General features: G+C 33.8%; 1 long non-coding RNA gene across 1 annotated transcript in view; it reads left to right on the plus strand.

The window, feature by feature from the left end:
- Window positions 1-199: 199 nt before the first annotated feature.
- The window catches only part of LOC145687879 (uncharacterized), an 88,354-nt gene continuing 66,692 nt past the window's right edge, over window positions 200-21,861 (plus strand). Inside the window, exon 1 of the long non-coding RNA XR_014131804.1 lies at window positions 200-282. This is a non-coding gene — a long non-coding RNA (uncharacterized LOC145687879). The remainder of the gene's footprint in view (window positions 283-21,861) is intronic.

The following is a 21,861-nucleotide window of genomic DNA, read 5'->3' on the forward strand; positions in this document are numbered from 1 at the left end:
AAACTACCACATTTTCTTTTTTGTAAAATATAATCATAATAAAGCATGGTTGAAACAGAATAAAACAATTGAATAAATTATTCAAATAGATCTTTAAAATTTCGCATTTTTCCACTTGAAAAGTAGAAGTTCTATATTGAACATACTGGTGAAAGTTAAGTCAGTTAGTAAATGACTTCTTTTTTGTTTTTATCTTCCCTAAAATCAACAAATGAAAGATAGCAGTATAGGAGGCGGAGGCACGAGGAAATCGTGATTGTAATTTCTAAAAGCTTGAGAAAGGTAAGGAAATAATAATTTGTTGGATATTTTGTGTAAAAGGAGTTCTGATGACTGTCGAAAATGTACACGACTTTGAACTAATCATCATGTTACAGGAAACATTTATTGACATTTCCTTGCTCTTTTATAAGCAATGTAAATTTTGTTTCTCTTCGGTTCTAGTTTTTTACTCACTGCTGTGTTCATCATTATAAGTATCTTCCGTGCAGGTTTACTTTATGATTATCACGAAAATACTACACGAATTTAATATATGTAGCGTACTCCATATGGGTATTTAATGAGCTGCCTTGGCATCTTTAGTGGGAGAGTCCTTAGTTCGATCTCAGGCTGTGAGAGTTTGTGGCAGGCCCACAACACTAACAGCTGGGCTGAGATAATGTTTTGAGGGAGGGGCCGCGGTAGCTCAGTGGTAGAGCATTCACTCCTGGTGCATGGGGTCGTTGGTTCGATTCCAGCTCGCGCCAAATGAATTTGTGATGGCCAAACACCGTGTGTGTAGGTTTTCTCGGGGTTCTCCCGTTTCCTCCCACTTTCTTCATTCCACCATTTCCTTCACTTCTCATCATCACTGGCTCATTTAGCCTAGCCGGCATAACCGTGGGACGTAAAACTTAAAGATTTCATTTCATGTTTTGAGGGGGCTAACAAGATCACTGCGTGCAGTTTTACCATATGCATCCATAGTATAAAATAGGCAAATTAAAGACTTCCCCAATTTTTTCGTACATTTTAGAATCTGTGTATCTGTGTAGTCAAACTGCACAGATTGCTGTACATTAATACATATATGTGAGCAAACAACTAGAACTTTCAGGGGGCCTGAAAATGATTGCAGGGGCTCAACCCTATAGCCACTCTGTAACTACGAGCCTGGTTTGCAATGGGCAACATCGTGTCCTTGGTTTTCTCATGATTCCCTCCGTTGTTTTTCAGTCCTTATAATTCCACTGGTCTAATGTAGCCTAAAGCGCGTATGGTAATATAATGCAACGATAGTGTGTCTTCTGGCATCTCGCATTATGAGTGCCTTATGTAAGAGTGGTAACATTGTATGTTTATAATCAACAGTGTACCATATTACACCTGCACGCATGCAGGCGAACTAGCTCAAGGTTTCGGGATGTAGTGGGTTCGATTCTCGCTGGCGAGTATCCTCCCTGGTGTTTTCCTAGTCCAACCAGGCAAATACCCGCATGGTAACTAAACAGACCCTGGCCAATACCTTCCCAAATCCTTTCCGTTGTTATTATTGTTGTTAGATATCCAATATAAAATGACCTCTGAGCTGTATCTGGTGATTGTTAAATAAATAAAACTGTGATAATAACGGTAAAAATAGATCTTCGTTAACGCACGTACTCACCGTCGCTAACGCGCCTGTTATCTACGGACGCAAGCTATTAGATGCAAAACTGGTTTGTAGTGACGAGAGCCTGTGTATTTTAACTGTGCCCTTCTGGCGTTGCTGTCGATGTGTGTTTTCCCGTACCTCCCTCATAAGAGGAGGGCCAAGTTGCTGCGGCCGAAATCTTTCAATTGTTGGATACGGAAGCGATGTCACAATGAATTATTTCACGGACTTCGTTGTGCTTTGTTTTGTTTGCCATTCTAAGTAGCCTACGATCTTCACTCGTCAAGACCAAACGACTGAATGACAAATTGGGAACACAGCTGAGCTGATTCACTTCTTTTCCGTAAGGTTTCATCTGTTAGAGGGTAGCTGAGGTATGTTTCTTATAATTTCGGAGGGTACACCTGAGATAGACAGGCTCTACCGTGTCAAATTGACCCAGTGAACAGAGTAAACTCATTTTCGAATTATAAGAGAGAAAGAATTGTGATTACATTTCACAATAAAGGTCCAAACTTACGTCTAACCTAACCGAACATTAAGCATTATAGTGCCTAACTGATTTCACAGATTAGGTGGGTGTAGTATACATATTTCCACATAGAACTTGCGTAAGCTAGTTTGCGGCCAGCGAAATTGTGCTTCTTGTTACCATGTCGTGGAATACGTCTCGGCACAAATGGTCAATAGTTTTCGCGTGAACGTGGCACTGGAACTACGACATTCAGGAAACCCCAATTAATTGCGAAGAGCTCAAATCGTACCTCATTCAATCTATCATAAAACTTCCGGTAGTCACTATGTATGGTTGTACCACGATTACCCCATTGCTGAAGAACTGAAACCAGGACCTGAGCCGAACGATTGTGCACTACAGTCGTGAATACTTTCATCATATATGAATTCTCATCCAAAAGCCGTGTACCTTCAATCAATGGTTTTTGCGCTTCTCTCCCCTTCCCCCACCTTAGGGTACGCCCGTTAATCAATGTAACATGATAAAAAAAAACCTTGAGGTAGTTACTAAATATCCTTCAAATTCATTTCAAAGTTTTTGGCCGTCTTTTTATAATGTGATTACAAATAACAGACAACGCTGCTTTCAATAAAAAGTAGAAAATGCAGCATTCCTCTTAAAATGTGAATTTTAAAAAAACGTGGGGAACGAATGTCTACTTATTTTTATTGAGTAACTTAAATAGCTAGTTGTAGAAGCCACAACTTGAACTTAGAGAACAATGTTTCGTCGTCTTTAAGTTGCTTTCCCTTTAAAAATGACTTCATGATTAGGAAGATGAAAATCAGATGATAGGTGTAACGAGATAATTCTATTCGTAACATTGTTCGTTTTTTTCAGCTTTACTTTTTCCCTATTTCATTTTTTAATTCCATTCCTTGTTGTATTAGGCCTGTTCAAAATGATATATTTAACTTAGAACAATATTTTCCCAAATAATTTTATCATCAGTTAAAACAAATGTAGGAGGTGTGCGTACTGGGATGTCAAAATCCGCCGAGGTTTTTCGTTTTAGATATTAATCTCTGCAACTAATGAACAAAATACAACGCGTGAAGAAAACAATAAAATCAGATAAGGACTTCGAGAACCAGTAAGTTGTTAACTTTTTGAAAAAAATAGGCCTCACTTCCTAAAAGTAAAAGAAAAGAAATAAAAAGGCCAAATTTCGTTTCGTATGCATGTTTAGTAAGACAGCCATATTTCTGTGTAACTTGTAACAATCGGAGATAACACTCCTCCTTTAGGTTTCCAGTAAATGCCAAGATGTGATTAAAATTTTGATTTAAGAGTCATTTATTCTGTTAGTTTTCTCCCTCATTATTTATTTCGTTATAAGTCGTTGATATTTGATGAATTGAAAGTAGTGAAATTGATGATTATTTAAGTGTGCTGAGGCTTAGAGAATAAGAAGATGTTTATATTCTGTAAATACATACTAGAATTGCTTTCGTATAAAGGAGACGAAGATGAGATTATTATTTCGTGATCCCGTTCTTAAAAGTTTCTGATTTTTGCTACTAATAATATATTCTTTGTTTCACAAAACTATTCTACGTTTTAATAATGGCAACAATTCGGTTTGTTAATAGTAATATTAGATTTGTTGAACTAATGAGATGGCGTAATGGCAGAGATTGAAAATATTTAAATCTGGTAGTGTAATTATTGAATTTTAGATAACAGGATAGGTAGTTACAAATGTAAAGTTTTAATTAGTGTTGTATCAAGTTCGTTATCGGCAAGAAATATTGAAATTCTGATTAGTCATGGCATTGTATTGTTACTTCGCTGCAGGTAAAATTTTTCTCTGTTTACATGTTTACTTCAGAATACAGAATAGGTCAAAAGTGGGATAGTTTAAATTATGCGGTTTAAATTATTCACTAATTATTTACACTTACTACAGCTTACTGCTCAAAGTAGTTGATCACACATGCATTTGTTTTTAAAAATTAAATTCTCTTCTTTTTTGCACCCAACAACCCTTGTCCATTTCTTCTGAATTTTGTGATATGTACGTTAATGTGAAATATTTCTTTTCGTGTGTTAACTGCCGATTTTATCAGTGTACCGTAATATGTTCGGGAATCGATTGTCTATCCTTGAGCATAGGGAACCCAATTAAATTAAGACTTCCGTCGGATGCCAAAAGTATTTGAAGGGGGATAAGTGTGTTGCGAGTTATGCTGTTCCACGTCGTTTATTTAAATTTTGTTTTAGTTTTCGTAATGTGAAAGAAAAAAGGTTTACGTTTATTTTAAATATATCTTGAAAGTGTGTATTACTGAATTAAATATGAGACGATTGATTACCTCTGATTGGACGTTTGTGAATCCGTGACTGAAATCATTCTCGGAGAGAAAATGTTGCGAAACATATTTATTTCTGGTCAATTTTTTTCGATTCTGTGATCAGCTGTTGCAACAGGTAAGAATTATTTAATAGTTTAGAAAAAGTTTCAACAATATTGAATATCGTCGTTTCATTTATGAATAAATGTAGGTCTATTGTGGATTTATTTATAGAGACAATATTTAATACTTGCCATTCGTAATTAAGAATGGATTAGGGATAGGGAGTTTTAATTTTTGATTTTTAATACGAGGTTAGTTTAAAATTTTTTGGGGAGTCATCAAGAATAATACATTTTGTATCCAAAATTATATAACCCATAATTCTATCCGTTATACATTGTTCGTTTTTCCAGTTTTTCTTTTTTCCCATTCTATTTTTTTTTTCCATTCCTTGTTGCATTAGGCCTGTTCAAGATTATACATTTAACTTAGAACCGTAGTTTCCCAATAAATTTTATTAGCTAAAAGGCAGGAGATGTGCGTACTGGTATGTCAAAATCCGCAGACGTCCTTCGTTTGAGATGTTATTCTCTGCACTTAATGAATATAATAGACAGTTACAACGTATGAAGAAAGAATAAAACCAGAAAGAGACTCCGAGAACGAGTAAGTTGTTGATTTTTTAGAAAAAGGATAAGCCTCATTTTCTAATACTAAAAGAAAGAAATAAAAGTGGCAAATTTCGTTTCGTATGCATCTTTAGTAGTGCAGCCATATTTCTGTGTAACTTGTAACATTTGGAGATATTACAGGTTAGTTTTACTAATACTCCTCCTTTAGGTTTCCAGTAAAGGCCAAGGTATGATTAAAAATTTGATTTAAGAGTCATTTATTTTGTTATTTTTCTCCCTCATTATATATTTCGTTATAAGTTGTTGATATTTGATGAAATGAGAGTAGTAAAATTGATGATTATTTAAGTGTGCTGAGGCATAGAGAATAAAAAGGTGTTTATATTCTGTAAATAGATAGTAGAACCGTTTTCCTATAAAGGAGACGAAGATAAGTTTCGTGATCTCGTTCTTAAAAGTTTCTTGATTTTGCTAGTAATATATTCTTTGTTTCACAAAACTATTCTATATCTTAATAATGACAACAATTCGGATTGTTAATTGTAATATTAGATTTGTTGAACTAATGAGATGGCGTAATGGCACAGATTGAAAATAGTTAATTCTGGTAGTGCAATTATTAAATTTTAGATAACAGAATACGTAGTTACAAATGTAAAGTTTTAATTTGTGTTAAATCAAGTTCGTTTTCAGTAAAAAACTATTGAAATTCTAATTAATCATGGCATAGTATTGTTATTTCGTTGCAGTTAAAATTGTTGTCTGTTTACATGTTTACGTCTGAATACAAAATAGGACAAAAGTGGTGTAGTTGAAATTATGCGGTTTAATATATTCGCTATTTCTTTAGCAATACGTGGTTTTCTACAGTAGTTATTAAAATCAAAATCTTGGGTTGTTTGCATTTGAGGGTCTTACTACAGCTTACTGCTCAAAGTAGTTGAACACACATACATTGTTTTTAAAAATTAAATTCTCTTTTTTGCACCCAACAACCCTTGTCCATTTCTTCTGGCTTTTGTATTATATGTCCGTTAATGTGAAATATTTATTTTCGTGTGTTAACTGCCGATTTTATCAGTGTACCGTAATATGTTCTGGAATCGATTGTCTATCCTTGGGCATATAAAACCCAATTAAATTAGACTTCCGCCGGATGCAAAAAGTATTTGAAGGAGGATAAATGTGTTCCAAGTTATGCTGTTCCACGTCGTTTATTTTAATTTCGTTTTAGTTTTCGTATTTTCAAAGAGAAAATTTTTACGTTCATTTTAAATATATCTTGAAAGTGTGTATTACTGAATTGAATACGAGACGATTGATCACCTCTGAGTGCACGTTTGTGAGTCCGTGACTCAAATCATTCTCGAGGAGGAAATGTTGCGAAACATTTATTTTTGATCAATTTTTTGATTCTTCAACCTTATGTTTCTGAATTCTTTCCAAATTTTTACCCACCTACTATGTGTTTACATTTTACTTTAATTTATCCTGAAGCTATGTAACAGTTATTTCGGTTTGATCAGTGATTAGCAATATGCAAAATCTTAAAAATGAAGGAAATTTGTTATCGCATTTTCGACTTGTACCCAACCTTTCGTTTATTTTTGTAATCCTTCATTAATAGACTGACTTATTAAAGTTTTGGAGTAGTAGTTAGAAATTTTGAAACTAAAAAGAACTGTAAACTTGTGAGACTAGCATTTTATTCTACGTTTTGTTATTGTCGTATAACCTTTCCTTTTGTCAGCCCTTCGGGTGTATCACCTTATCGAACCCCGTCCACCTTTTCGCAAGTCTTCAGGAGATGTCAGGCCAGTGTTAGATCTTCGAGCCACAAATAAAAAAGTTATATCACCTGAAGTTCAGGTTGGGGCCTTAGCTGAGACATTAAACGTGTATCACAAGCTGGCTACTTTACCAATTTCGACTGCTCTTCTGTCTATTACGGAATAAGTTTGGATCCTAGCTTTTATGACTGCACGCTTTTTCTATACTGTGCAAACAAACAAGCTAGGTTGTCAGTTTGTTATGGCCGTTTTTCCTCAAGGAATAAAATCTCCACCGGCGATTGTCCATCGTGTAATATTTTCTTGTAAACTTTGTAAAAATTGTTTCATTGTTTTATATCGATGTTTTAGTAAAGAGTATGAATATTCAAGCTCATCTGGATCATTCAGAGAAAACCATTGCTATTTTTGAGCAGGCAACTTTTTCTCTGAATTCTACGAAGTGCAAATTTGTTCAGACTTAAATACATCTCCTAGGGTACATTATCGATGGTGGATGTGTGTGGATCAACCAAAGGGTAATGAACCTATTAGGTGTTATCAGGTTCCGAAGAAGAAGAAAGCAATGTGTAAATTTTAGGTTTAATTGGCTGGAGAAAAGAATAAATTTATTCATGAATTCGCAAGATTAACAGCTCCTTTGTATGACTTAGTGAAGAAAGATGTGTAATTTATTGTAACACCTGAAATATTAGAAAGACTTTATCAATTGCGAGAAATAGCAAGTCAGCTTCCAGGTCTTGGACTGCCCGACTTCTCTCTTCCTCTTCACCTGTACGGAGATGCTTGAATGGAGAAATGAGCTTACTATTTGGCACATAATCCTGGTGATAAGGAAGAGAAGATAGTCAGGTTACGCCAGCAGAAGGGTAAAATCCTATGAACTTAGTCTTTCAATTTTTCAACTAGGTTTTTTTTATTACTTGTGAACGTTTCGAACAGTTTATGGGTCGAACCACATACGTTCAGACTGACAACGCAAACGTCACGCATGCCTTTACTTTCAGGAACTTGGATCCTAAGACTACCTGAATCTAGGTAAAATTGCAAAATTTGGTTTGGGGTTTGAACATTATGCTGGAAAATTAAACTCAGTAGCAGATACTCTTAGTCGTAGCCTACCAGAGCTGAATGCAAATCCCGAAACACAACATATAAATTTTTAACATTGCCAGATTATACTAATTTTGATCTAGAAACCATTAGACACAATCACACCACAGATCCGCTATGCTTAAAACTCAAGAAATTGAGAGCACTTCTAATTATGAAAAAGCAACTATCTATTATGGACTTACCTGTTATAAGCTGCGAAAGAGTAAACAGTGGTTGTTGATTCTTCCGCATGAGAACGTGACGATATTAATACGACTCGTGCACGATAAAGCACATTTTGGTGTGCGAAAATGTTTCACGTTGTGTTGTTCTGTTCTATTGTAAACACCAGAGGCAGAGTATAAATCAATATATTCGGGATTGTGTGCAGTTTGCACATACAAAATTCGCTAACCTTATTATGGCAAAAAAGGAATGGCATATTGAAGCCGATGCACCGCATGATAATCTAGGACTTGATATAGTTGGAAAATTACCATTTAGCCAAGGGTATTATTACATCCGTTCAATAATTGACATTTATTCAAGTTGTTTGTTTTTTTCCCTTTGGAAACGACACATGCAAAAAAAGATTGAGCAATGTTAGAAGCACGTAATTTTAAATTCTTCCGTATCCCCTTTATGTTATTTCAGATCGTGGTTTCCAATTTCACTCCTATTCGTGGAAAATGTATTGTAAACAGCGTCAAATTAAACCTATATACACATCTGTTTAGTCTCCATCTAGCAACGGATTACGGAAAGTAGTCATAAAGAACTAAACCGGCTCATTAGATTAGAATGCAGCAGTGGTCAAACCAATTGGGTGAAGTATGAAATCCATACAGGGGCTCTTGAATTATTCTTTGTGCACTAGTACAGGATGCACTCCATCTTATTTTGAGATGGATACATTCAAAGAGTCATTTCCGTGTCTTCCGGGGCTTGATAAAATACCGAATGATGAGAAACATCTTGTGATACATACAAAACCTCGTTGAAGAATTCAAAAAAAGGATCAATGTAACCGTAAGGATGAACTATAATTGGGTCTTTTGGTCATGGTTAAAACCCATTTCCTGTTTTCACCACTGACGGAAGAAATGAGTAAATGGCTACAGTGCTAAGTGTGTCCATACGTAATATACAAAGTAATGAGAAATAGTGCGATTCTCCATAAACTAACTAGCCAAAATTCTGGAGTTGAGAAATTTCAAAATTTAAAATTAATTCTTGAAGAAGGAACGTGAAATTATTACGAGATTATCCTTTTCCTATTTAAGTAAATCATTATAAATTTTGTTAATTTTTTTCAATTGATGTCTCCTGCAATGTTCAACAGTTTATATCTTTAAAACAATATAAGTGTGATCAGCTGATGTAACAGGTAAGAACTCTTTAATAGTTTAGGAAAAGTTTCAACAATATTGAATATCGTCGTTCCATTTATGAATAAAAGTAGGTCTATTGTGGATTTATTTATAGAGACAATATTTAATACTTGCCATTCGTAATTAAGAATGGATTAGGGATAGGGGAGTTTTAGTTTTTGATTTTTAATACGAGGTTAGTTTAAAATTTTTTAAGGGAGGAGTCATCAAGAATAATACATTTTGTATCCAAAATTATATAACCCATAATTCTATCCGTTATACATTATTCGTTTTTCCGGTTTTTCTTTTTTCCCATTATATTTTTTAATTCCATTCCTTGTTGCATTAGGCCTGTTCAAAATTATATATTTAACTTAGAACGGTGGTTTCCCAAAAAATTTTATTAGCTAAAAGGCAGGAGATGTGCGTACTGGTATGTCAAAATCCGCAGACGTCCTTCGTTTGAGATGTTATTCTCCCGAACTTAATGAATAAAATGCACAGTTACAACGTATGAAAAAAGAATAAAACCAGAAAAGGACTCCGAGAACGAGTAAGTTGTTAATTTTTTAGAAAAAGGATAAGCCTCATTTTCTAATACTAAAAGAAAGAAATAAAAGTGGCAAATTTCATTTCGTATGCATCTTTAGTAGTGCAGCCATATTTCTGTGTAACTTGAAAACTTGGAGATATTACAGGTTAGTTTTACTAATACTCCTCCTTTAGGTTTCCAGTAAAGGCCAAGGTATGATTAAAAATTTGATTTAAGAGTCATTTATTTTGTTATTTTTCTCCCTCATTATATATTTCGTTATAAGTTGTTGATATTTGATGAAATGAGAGTAGTAAAATTGATGATTATTTAAGTGTGCTGAGGCTTAGAGATTAAAAAGGTGTTTATATTCTGTAAATAGATAGTAGAACTGTTTTCGTATAAAGGAGACGAAGATAAGTTTCGTGATCTCGTTCTTAAAAGTTTCTTGTTTTTGCTAGTAATATATTCTTTGTTTCACAAAACTATTCTACATCTTAATGATGACAACAATTCGGTTTGTTAATTGTAATATTAGATTTGTTGAACTAATGAGATGGCGTAATGGCACAGATTGAAAATAGTTAATTCTGGTAGTGCAATTATTAAATTTTACATAACAGAATACGTAGTTACAAACGTAAAGTTTTAGTTCGTGTTAAATCAAGTTCATTATCAGTAAAAAATATTGAAATTCTAATTAGTCGTGGCATAGTATTGTTATTTCGGTGCAGGTAAAATTGTTGTCTGTTTACATGTTTACTTCGGAATACAGAATAGGACAAAAGTGGGGTAGTTGAAATTATGCGGTTTAATATATTCACTATTTCTTTAGCAATACGTGGTTTTCCACAGTAGTTATTAAAATCAAAATCTTGGGTTGTTTGCATTTGAGGGTCTTACTACAGCTTACTGCTCAAAGTAGTTGAACACACATGCATTTGTTTTTAAAAATTAAATTCTCTTTTTTGCAGCCAACAACCCTTGTCCGTTTCTTCTGGCTTTTGTACTATATGTCCGTTAATGTGAAATATTTATTTTCGTGTGTTAACTGCCGATTTCATCAGTGTACAGTAATATGTTCGGGAATCGATTGTCCATCCTTGAGCATAGGGAACGCAATTAAATTAGACTTACCGTCGAATGACAAAAGTTTTTGAAGGAGGATAAATGTGTTGCCAGTTATGCTGCTGCACGTCGTTTATTTCAATTTTGTTTTAGTTTTGGTAATTTCAAAGAAAAAAGGTTTACGTTTAAATATATCTTCGTAGTGTTTATTACTGAATTGAATATTGGACGATTGATTACCCCTCATTGGACGTTTGTAAATCCGTGACTGAAATTATTCTCGGACAGGAAATGTTACAAAATTTATCAATTTATGGTAATTTTTTTATCGATGCTTCAACCCTATGTTTCTGAATCTTTCCAATTTTTACCCACCTACTATGTGTTTACATTTAACTTTAATTTGTCCTTAAGCTATGTAACAGTAATTTCGGTTTGATGAGGGATTAGGAATATGCAAAATCTTGAAAATGAAGAAATGTTGTCTCGTTTTCCGCTTGTATATTAAACTTAGAACAGTATTTTCCCCAATATTTTTATCATCAGTTAAAGGTAGGAGGTGTTGGTGCTAAGATGTCAAAATCCGACGAGGTTTTTTGTTTTAGATATGAAAATGAACAATGCAGTTCTCTGCAGCTAATGAACAAAATATAGTAACAACGTATGAAGAAAACAATAAAATCAGATAAGAACTTCGAAAACCAGTAAGTTGTTAATTTTGTGAAAAAATAGGCATCATTTTCTAAAACTAAAAGAAAGAAATAAAAGGGCCAAATTTCTTTTCGTATGCACGTTTAGTAGGACAGCCATATTTCTGTGTAACTTGTAACAATTGCAGATAACACTCATCCTTTAGGTTTCCAGTAAATACCAAGATGTGATTAAAATTTTGATTTAAGAGTAATTTATTCTGTGATTTTTTCCCTCATTATTTATTTCGTAATAATTCGTTGATATTTGATGAATTGAAAGTAGGGAAATTGATGACTGTTTAAGTGTGCTGACGCTTAGAGAATGAAAAGGTGTTTATATTCTGTAAATACATACTAGAATTGTTTTCGTATAAAGGAGACGAAGATGAGATTATTTCGTAATCCCGTTCTTAAAAGTTTCTGACTTTTGTGAATCCGTGAAAGAAATCATTCTCGGAGAGGAAATGTTGCGAAACATATTTATTTCTGGTCAATTTTTTTCGATTCTTCAACCTTTTTTTTCCTTAATTCTTTCAAATTTTTACCAACCTACTATGTGTTTACATTTAACTTTAGTTTATCCTTAAGCTATGTAACAGTTATTTCCGTTTGCCCTGTGATTAGGAATATGCAAAATCTTGCAAATAAAGGAAAGCTATTATCGCATTTTCGACTTGTACAAAACCTTTCGTATATTTTTGTAATCCTTCATTAATAGACATTTATTAAAGTTTTGGAGTAGTAGTTAGAAATTTTGAAACTCCAAAGGACTGTAAACTTGTGAGACTAGGTTTTTATTCTACGTTTTGTGATTGTAGTAAAACCTTTCCTTTTGTAAGGCCTCCGGGCGTATCACCTTATCGAACCCCGTCCACGTTGTTCGCAAGTCGTCAGGAGCTGTCAGGCCAGTGTTAGATCTTCGAGCCACAAATAAAAAAGTTATATCACCTAAAGTTCAGGTTGAACCTTTAGCTGAGACGTTAAACGTGTATCACAAGCTCGCTACTTTACCAATTTCGATTGGTCTTCTGTCTATTACGGAATAAGTTTGGATCCTAGCTTGTATGGCTGCACGAGTTTTCTATAACGTGCAATCATACAAGCTAGGTCGCCAGTTTGCTATGACCGTTCTTCCTCAGGGAATAAAATCTGCACCGGCGATTGTCCAACATGTAATGAATGTTTTCTTTGAACCTTGTAAAAATCGTTTCACTGTTTTATATCTTGATGTTTTAGTAAAGAGTATGAATCTTTAAAAACATCTGGTTCACTCAGAGAAAACCGTTGCTATTTTAGAGCAGGCAACTTTTTCTGTGAATTCTACGAAGTGCAAGTTTGTTCAGACTGAAATACATCTCCTAGGGTACATTATCGATGGTGCATGTGTGCGGATCGATGCAAAGCATAATGAACCTATTAGGTGTGATCCGGTTCCGAAGACAAAGAAAGAAATGCGTAAATTTCAGGTTTAATTGGCTGGAGAAAAGAATATACTTATTCATGTATTCGCATGTTTAACAGCTCCTTTGTATGACTTAGTGAAGAAAGATATGTAATTTATTGTAACACCTGAAATATTAGAAAGATTTTATCAATTGCGGGAAATAGCAAGTCAGCTTCCAGCTCTCGGACAGCCCGATTCCTCTCTTCCTTTTCAGCTGTACTTAGATGCTTGAATGTAGAATTTAGCTTTTTTAGCACAAAATTCTGGTGATTAGGAGGAGCAGATAGTCACAGGTTACGCCAGCAAAGGGGTAAAACCCTATGAACTTAGTCTTTCAATTTTTCAACTTGATTTTCTTTTATTACTTGTGAACATTTCGAACAGCTTATGGGTCGAACAACATACGTTCTGACTGAAAACGCAAACGTCACACATGCCGTTACTTTCAGGAACTTGGATCCTAGGACTACCCGAATCTGGTTAAAATTGCAAAATTTTGATTTAGTGTTCGAACATTATGCTGGAAAATTAAATTCAGTAGCGGATACTCTTAGTCGTAGCCCCCCAGAGGTGAATGCGGAACCCGAAACATATTATATAAACTTTTTGCCATTGCCTGATTATACTAATTTTGATCTAGAAACCATTAGACACAATCAAATCACAGATCCGTTAGGCTTAAAACTCAAGAAATAGATTGGGAGCACTTCTAATTATGAAAAGGCAACTATCTGTCAGGGACTTATCTATTGTAAGCTGAGAAAGAGTAAACAGTGGTTGTTGGTTATACCGCAGGAGACCGTGACGACAATAGTAGGACTCGTACACGATAAAGCACATTTTGGTATGCGAAAATGTTTCACGTTCTATCGTTCGGTTCTATTATAAACACCAGAGGCAGGGTATAAACCAATCTATTGGGGATTGTGTGCAGTTTGTACATACAAAATTCGGTAACCGTATTATCGCAAAGAAGGAATGCCATATTGAAGCCGATGCACCGCATGATAATCTAGGACTTGATATAGTTGGAAAATTACCATCTAGCCAAGGGTATTATTACATCCGTTCAATAATTGACATTTATTCAAGTTGTTTGTTTTTTTCCCTTTGGAAACGACACATGCAAAAAAAGATTGAGCAATGTTAGAAGCACGTAATTTTAAATTCTTCCGTATCCCCTTTATGTTATTTCAGATCGTGGTTTCCAATTTCACTCCTATTCGTGGAAAATGTATTGTAAACAGCGCCAAATTAAACCTATATACACATCTGTTTAGTCTCCATCTAGCAACGGATTACGGAAAGTAGTCATAAAGAATTAAACCGGCTCATTAGATTAGAATGCAGCAGTGGTCAAACCAATTGGGTGAAGTATGAAATCCATACAGGGGCTCTTGAATTATTCTTTGTGCACTAGTACAGGATGCACTCCATCTTATTTTGAGATGGATACATTCAAAGAGTCATTTCCGTGTCTTCCGGGGCTTGATAAAATACCGAATGATGAGAAACATCTTGTGATACATACAAAACCTCGTTGAAGAATTCAAAAAAAGGATCAATGTAACCGTAAGGATGAAGTATAATTGGGTCTATTGTTCATGGATAAAACCCATTTCCTGTTTTCACCACTGACGGAAGAAATGAGTAAATGGCTACAGTGCTAAGTGTGTCCATACGTAATATACAAAGTAATGAGAAATAGTGCGATTCTCCATAAACTAACTAGCCAAAATTCTGGAGTTGAGAAATTTCAAAATTTAAAATTAATTCTTGAAGAAGGAACGTGAAATTATTACGATATTATCCTTTTCCTATTTAAGTAAATCATTATAAATTTTGTTAATTTTTTTCAATTGATGTCTCCTGCAATGTTCAACAGTTTATATCTTTAAAACAATATAAGTGTGATCAGCTGATGTAACAGGTAAGAATTCTTTAATAGTTTAGAAAAGTTTCAACAATATTGAATATCGTCGTTTCATTTATGAATAAAAGTAGGTCTATTGTGGATTTATTTATAGAGACAATATTTAATACTTGCCATTCGTAATTAAGAATGGATTAAGGATAGGGGAGTTTTAATTTTTGATTTTTAATACGAGGTTAGTTTAAAATTTTTTGGGGAGGAGTCATCAAGAATAATACATTTTGTATCCAAAATTATATAACCCATAATTCTATCCGTTATACATTATTCGTTTTTCCGGTTTTTTCTTTTTTCCCATTATATTTTTTAATTCCATTCCTTGTTGCATTAGGCCTGTTCAAAATTATATACTTAACCTAGAACGGTAGTTTCCCAAAAAAAATATTAGCTAAAAGGCAGGAGATGTGCGTACTGGGATGTCAAATCCGCAGAGGTCCTTCGTTTGACATGTTATTCTCTGAACTTAATGAATAAAATACACAGTTACAACACATGAAGAAAGAATAAAACCAGAAAAGGACTCCGAGAACGAGTAAGTTTTTAATTTTTTTAAAAAAGGATAAGCCTCATTTTCTAATACTAAAAGAAAGAAATAAAAGGGACAAATATCGTTTCGTATGCATCTTTAGTAGTGCTGCCATATTTCTGTGTAACTTGTAAAACTTGGAGATATTACAGGTTAGTTTTACTAATACTTCTCCTTTAGGTTTCCAGTAAAGGCCAAGGTATGATTAAAAATTTGATTTAAGAGTCATTTATTTTGTTATTTTTCTCCCTCATTATATATTTCGTTATAAGTTGTTGATATTTGATGAAATGAGAGTAGTAAAATTGATGATTATTTAAGTGTGCTGAGGCTTAGAGAATAAAAAGGTGTTTATATTCTGTAAATAGATAGTAGAACTGTTTTTGTATAAAGGAGACGAAGATAAGTTTCATGGTCTCGTTCTTAAAAGTTCCTTGTTTTTGCTAGTAATATATTCTTTGTTTCACAAAACTATTCTACATTTTAATGATGACAACAATTCGGTTTGTTAATTGTAATATTAGATTTGTTGAACTAATGAGATGGCGTAATGGCACAAATTGAAAATAGTTAATTCTGGTAGTGCAGTTATTAAATTTTAGATAACAGAATACGTAGTTACAAATGTGAAGTTTTAATTCGTGTTAAATCAAGTTCATTATCAGTAAAAAACTATTGAAATTCTAATTAGTTATGGCATAGTATTGTTATTTCTGTGCAGGTAAAATTGTTGTCTGTTTACATGTTTACTTCAGAATACAGAATAGGACAAAAGTGGGGTAGTTAAAACTATGCGGTTTAATATATTCACTATTTCTTTAGCAATACGTGGTTTTCACAGTAGTTATTAAAATCAAAATCTTGGATTATTTGCATTTGAGGGTCTTACTACAGCTTACTGCTCAAAGTAGTTGAACACACATGCATTTGTTTTTAAAAATTAAATTCTCTTTTTTGCAGCCAACAACCCTTGTCCGTTTCTTCTGGCTTTTGTACTATATGTCCGTGAATGTGAAATATTTATTTTCGTGTTTCAACTGCCGATTTTATCAGTGTACAGTAATATGTTCGGGAATTGATTGTCCATCCTTGAGCATAGGAACCTCAATTAAATTAGACTTACCGTCGAATGACAAAAGTATTTGGAGGATAAATGTGTTGCCAGTTATGCTGCTGCACGTCGTTTATTTCAATTTTGTTTTAGTTTTGGTAATTTCAAAGAAAAAAGGTTTACGTTTAAATATATCTTCGTAGTGTTTATTACTGAATTGAATACTGGACGATTGATTACCCCTCATTGGACGTTTGTAAATCCGTGACTGAAATTATTCTCGGACAGGAAATGTTACAAATTTATCAATTTATGGTCAATTTTTTTATCGATGCTTCAACCCTATGTTTCTGAATCTTTCCAAATTTTTACCCACCTACTATGTGTTTACATTTAACTTTAATTTGTCCTTAAGCTATGTAACAGTAATTTCGCTTTGATCGGGGATTAGGAATATGCAAAATCTTGAAAATGAAGGAATGTTATCTCGTTTTCCGCTTGTATATAAAACTTAGAACAGTATTTTCCCCAATATTTTTATCATCAGTTAAAGCAAAGGTAGGACGTGTGGGTGGTAGGATGTCAAAATCCGACGAGGTTTTTTGTTTTAGATATGAAAATGAACAATGCAGTTCTCTGCTGCTAATGAACAAAATATAGTAACAACGTATGAGGAAAACAATAAAATCAGATAAGAACTTCGAAAACCAGTAACTTGCTAATTTTGTGAAAAAAGGCACCATTTTCTAAAACTAAAAGAAAGAAATAAAAGGGCCAAATTTCTTTTCGTATGCAAGTTTAGTAGGACAGCCATATTTCTGTGTAACTTGTAACAATTGCAGATAACACTCATCCTTTAGGTTTCCAGTAAATATCAAGATGTGATTAAAATTTTGATTTAAGAGTCATTTATTCTGTGATATTTTTCCTCATTATTTATTTCGTAATAATTCGTTGATATTTGATGAATTGAAAGTAGGAAAATTGATGATTATTTAATTGTGCTGACGCTTAGAGAATAAAAAGGTGTTTATATTCTGTAAATACATACTAGAATTGTTTTCGTATAAAGGAGACGAAGATGAGATTATTATTTCGCATTCCGTTCTTGAAAGTTTCTGACATTTGTGAGTCCGTGAAAGAAATCATTCTCGGAGAGGAAATGTTGCGAAACATATTTATTTCTGGTCATTTTTTTTCGATTCTTCAACCTTATGTTTTCCTAAATTCTTTCAAATTTTTACCAACCTACTATGTGTTTACATTTAAGTTTAGTTTATCCTTAAGCTATGTATCAGTTATTTCGGTTTGATCTGTGATTAGGAATATGCAAAATCTTGCAAATAAAGGAAAGCTGTTATCGCATTTTCGACTTGTACAAAACCTTTCGTATATTTTTGTAATTCTTCATTGATAGACAGATTTATTAAAGTTTTGGAGTAGTAGTTAGAAATTTTGAAACTCCAAAGGACTGTAAACTTGTGAGACTAGGTTTTTATTCTACGTTTTGTGATTGTAGTAAAACATTTCCTTTTGTAAGGCCTCCGAGCGTATCACCTTATCGAACCCCGTCCACGTTGTTCGTAAGTCGTCAGGAGCTATCAGGCCAGTGTTAGATCTTCGAGCCACAAATAAAAAAGTTATATCACCTAAAGTTCAGGTTGAACCTTTAGCTGAGACGTTAAACGTGTATCACAAGCTCGCTACTTTACCAATTTCGATTGGTCTTCTGTCTATTACGGAATAAGTTTGGATCCTAGCTTGTATGGCTGCACGAGTTTTCTATAACGTGCAATCATACAAGCTAGGTCGCCAGTTTGCTATGACCGTTCTTCCTCAGGGAATAAAATCTGCACCGGCGATTGTCCAACATGTAATGAATGTTTTCTTTGAACCTTGTAAAAATCGTTTCACTGTTTTATATCTTGATGTTTTAGTAAAGAGTATGAATCTTTAAAAACATCTGGTTCACTCAGAGAAAACCGTTGCTATTTTAGAGCAGGCAACTTTTTCTGTGAATTCTACATATTTTTCTCTCAGTTCTAGGAAGTTCAAATTTGTTCAGAATGAAATACATTTCCTAGGGTACATTATCGATGGTGGATGTGCTGATCGATCCAAAGCATAATGAACCTTAGGTGTGATCCGGTTCCGAAGACGAAAGCAATGCATAAATTTTAGGTTTAATTCGCTTGTGACTAGAATAAACTTATTCATGAATTCGCAAGTTTAACAGCTCATTTCTATGACTTAGTGAAGAAAGATATGAAATTGATTGTAACACCTGAAATATTAGAAAGATTTTATGAATTGCTGCAAATAGCAAGTCAGCTTCTAGCTCTTGGGCAGCCGGACTTCTGTCTTCCTTTTCACCTGTACTGAGATGCTTTGGATGGAGAATATACCTTACTATTTGGCACAAAATCCTGGTGATAAGGAAGAGCTTATATTCATAGGTTGCGCCAGCAGAAGGGTAAATTCCTGTGAACTTATTTTTTCAATTTTCCAAACTTGAAATTTTTTAGTACTTTTCTTATGTGAACACTTCGAGCCATTTGTGGGTCGAACCAGATATGTTCAGACTGACAACGCAGCCGTCACGCATGCCTTTACTTTTAGGAACTTGGATCCTAGGATTACCCGAATATTGTTAAAATTGCATAATTTTGATTTGGTGCTTGAACATTATGCTGGAAAATTAAATTCAGTAGCGGATTCTCTTAGTCGTAGCCACCCAGAGGTGAATGCGGAACCCGAAACATATTATATAAACTTTTTACCATTGCCTGATTATACTAATTTTGATCTAGAAACCATTAGACACAATCAAATCACAGATCCGTTAGGCTTAAAACTCAAGAAATTCAGAGCACTTCTAATTATGAAAAGGCAACTATCTATTATGGACTTACCTATTATAAGCTGCGAAAGAGTAAACAATGGTTGTTGATTCTTCCGCATGAGAACGTGACGACATTAATAGGACCCGTGCACGATAAAACATATTTTGGTGTGCAAAAATGTTTCACGTTGTGTCGTTCTGTATTATTGTAAACACCAGAGGCAGAGTATAAGTCAATTTATTTAAAATTGTGTGCAGTGTGCACATACGAAATTCGCTAACCGTATTATCGCAAAGGAAAAATGCCATATTGAAGCCGATGCACCGCATGATAATCTAGGACTTGATATAATTGGAAAATTAGCATCTAGCCAAGGCTATTACTACATCCTTTCAATAATTGACATTTATTCACGTTGTTTTCTTTAGAAACGGCACGTGCAAAAGAAGTTTGAGCAATGTTAGAAACACGTAATTTTAAATTCTTCCGTATCCCCTTTATGTTATTTCAGATCGTGGTTTCCAATTTCAGTCCAATTCGTGGAAAATGTATTGTAAACAGCGTCAAATTAAACCTATATACACATCTGTTTAGTCTCCATCTAGTAACGAAATAACGGAAAGTAGTCATAAAGAATTAAACCGGCTCATTAGATTAGGATGCAGCAATGGTGAAACCAATTGGGTGAAGTATGAAATCCATACAGGGGCTCTGAAATAATTCTTTGTGCATTAGTATACGATGCACTCCATCTTATTTAGCGATGGATACATTGAAAGTCATTTCCGTGTCCACCGGGGCTTGATAAAATACCGAATCATAAGAAACATCTTGTGATACATACAAAACGTCGTAGAGTTCAAAAAAGGATCCAGGTTACCGTCAGGATGAACTATAACCGGGTCTATTGGTCATGGTTAAAACCCATTTCCTGTCTTGAGCACTGAAGAAAGAAATGAGTAAATGGCTACAGTGCTAGGTGTGTCCATACGTAATATACAAACTAATGACAATTAGTGCGATTCTCCATAAACTTACTAGCCAGATTTCTGGAGTTGAGAAATTTCAAAATTTAATATTAATTCTTGAAGAAGGAACGTGAAATTATTACAAGATTATCCTTTTCCTATTTAAGTAAATCATTATAAATTTTGTTAATTTTTTTTCAATTGATGTCTCCTGCAATGTTCCACTGTTGATATTTTTAAAACAATATATGTGTTATCAGCTGTTGTAACAGGTAAGAATTCTTTAATAGTGTGGAAAAGTTTCAAAAATATACAATATCGTCGTTTTATTTAGGAGTAAAAATAGGTCTATTGTGGATTTATTTATAGACAAAATTAATACTTGCCATTCGTAATTAACAATGGATTAGGGATAGCAGAGTTTTATTTTTTGATTTTTAATACGAGGTTAATTAAAAATTATTTTGAGAGGAGTCATGAAGAATAATAAATTTTGTCTCCAAAATTATATATCACATAATACTGTCCGTTTTACTGTTTATCAGTTTTTCTTTTTTCCTATTCTGTTTTTTATTCCATTTCTTGTTCCATTAGTCCTGTTCAAAATGATATATTTAAATGAGAACAGTATTTTCACCCCAAAATTTTATCATTAGCTAAGACAAACGCAGATGTGCGTACTGGGATGTCAAAATCGGCACAGGTCCTTCGGTTTAGTGTTATTCTGTGCAGCTAATGAACAAAATACACAGTTACAACGTATGAAGAAAAAATAAAATCAGAAAAGTACGTCGAGAAGCAGTAGGTTGTTAATTTTGTGAAAAAAAGGTTCACTTTCTAAAACTAAAAGAAAAGAAATAAAAGAAGCAAATGTTGTTTCGTAAGCACCTTTAGTATGGCAGCCATATTTCTGTGTAACTTGTAACAATTGGAGATATTAGAGGTTAGTTTTACTAACAATCCTCCCTTAGGTTTCCAGCAAATGCCAAGATGTGATTAAAATTTTGATTGAAGAGTCATTTATTCTGTTATGATTCTTCCTCATTATTTATTTGTTATAAGCCGCTGACATTTGATGAATTAAAAGTAGTAAAATTGATGATTTTTCAAGTGTGCTAAGGTTTAGAGAATGAAAATGTGTTTATATTCTGTAAATTGATACAAGAATTGTTTTGGTATAAAGGAGACGAACACAAGTTTCGTGATTTCATTCCTAAAATTCTCTGATTTTTGATAGTAATAACATACTCTTTGTTTCACGAAGGTATTCTACGTCTTAATAATGGCAACAATTCGGTATGTTAATCGAAATATTAGATTTGTTCAACTAATGAGATGGCGTAATGGCACAGATTGAAAATAGTTTATTCTCTTAGTGTAATTATTAAGTTTTAGATAACAGGATAGGTAGTTACGGATGAAAAGTTTTAATTCTTGTTGTATCAGGTTCGTTATCGGTAAAAA

This window comes from Thermobia domestica, chromosome 6, assembly GCF_964235325.1.
Source record: "Thermobia domestica chromosome 6, izTheDome1.hap1.1, whole genome shotgun sequence".
In the NCBI taxonomy this organism is placed as follows: domain Eukaryota; kingdom Metazoa; phylum Arthropoda; class Insecta; order Zygentoma; family Lepismatidae; genus Thermobia; species Thermobia domestica.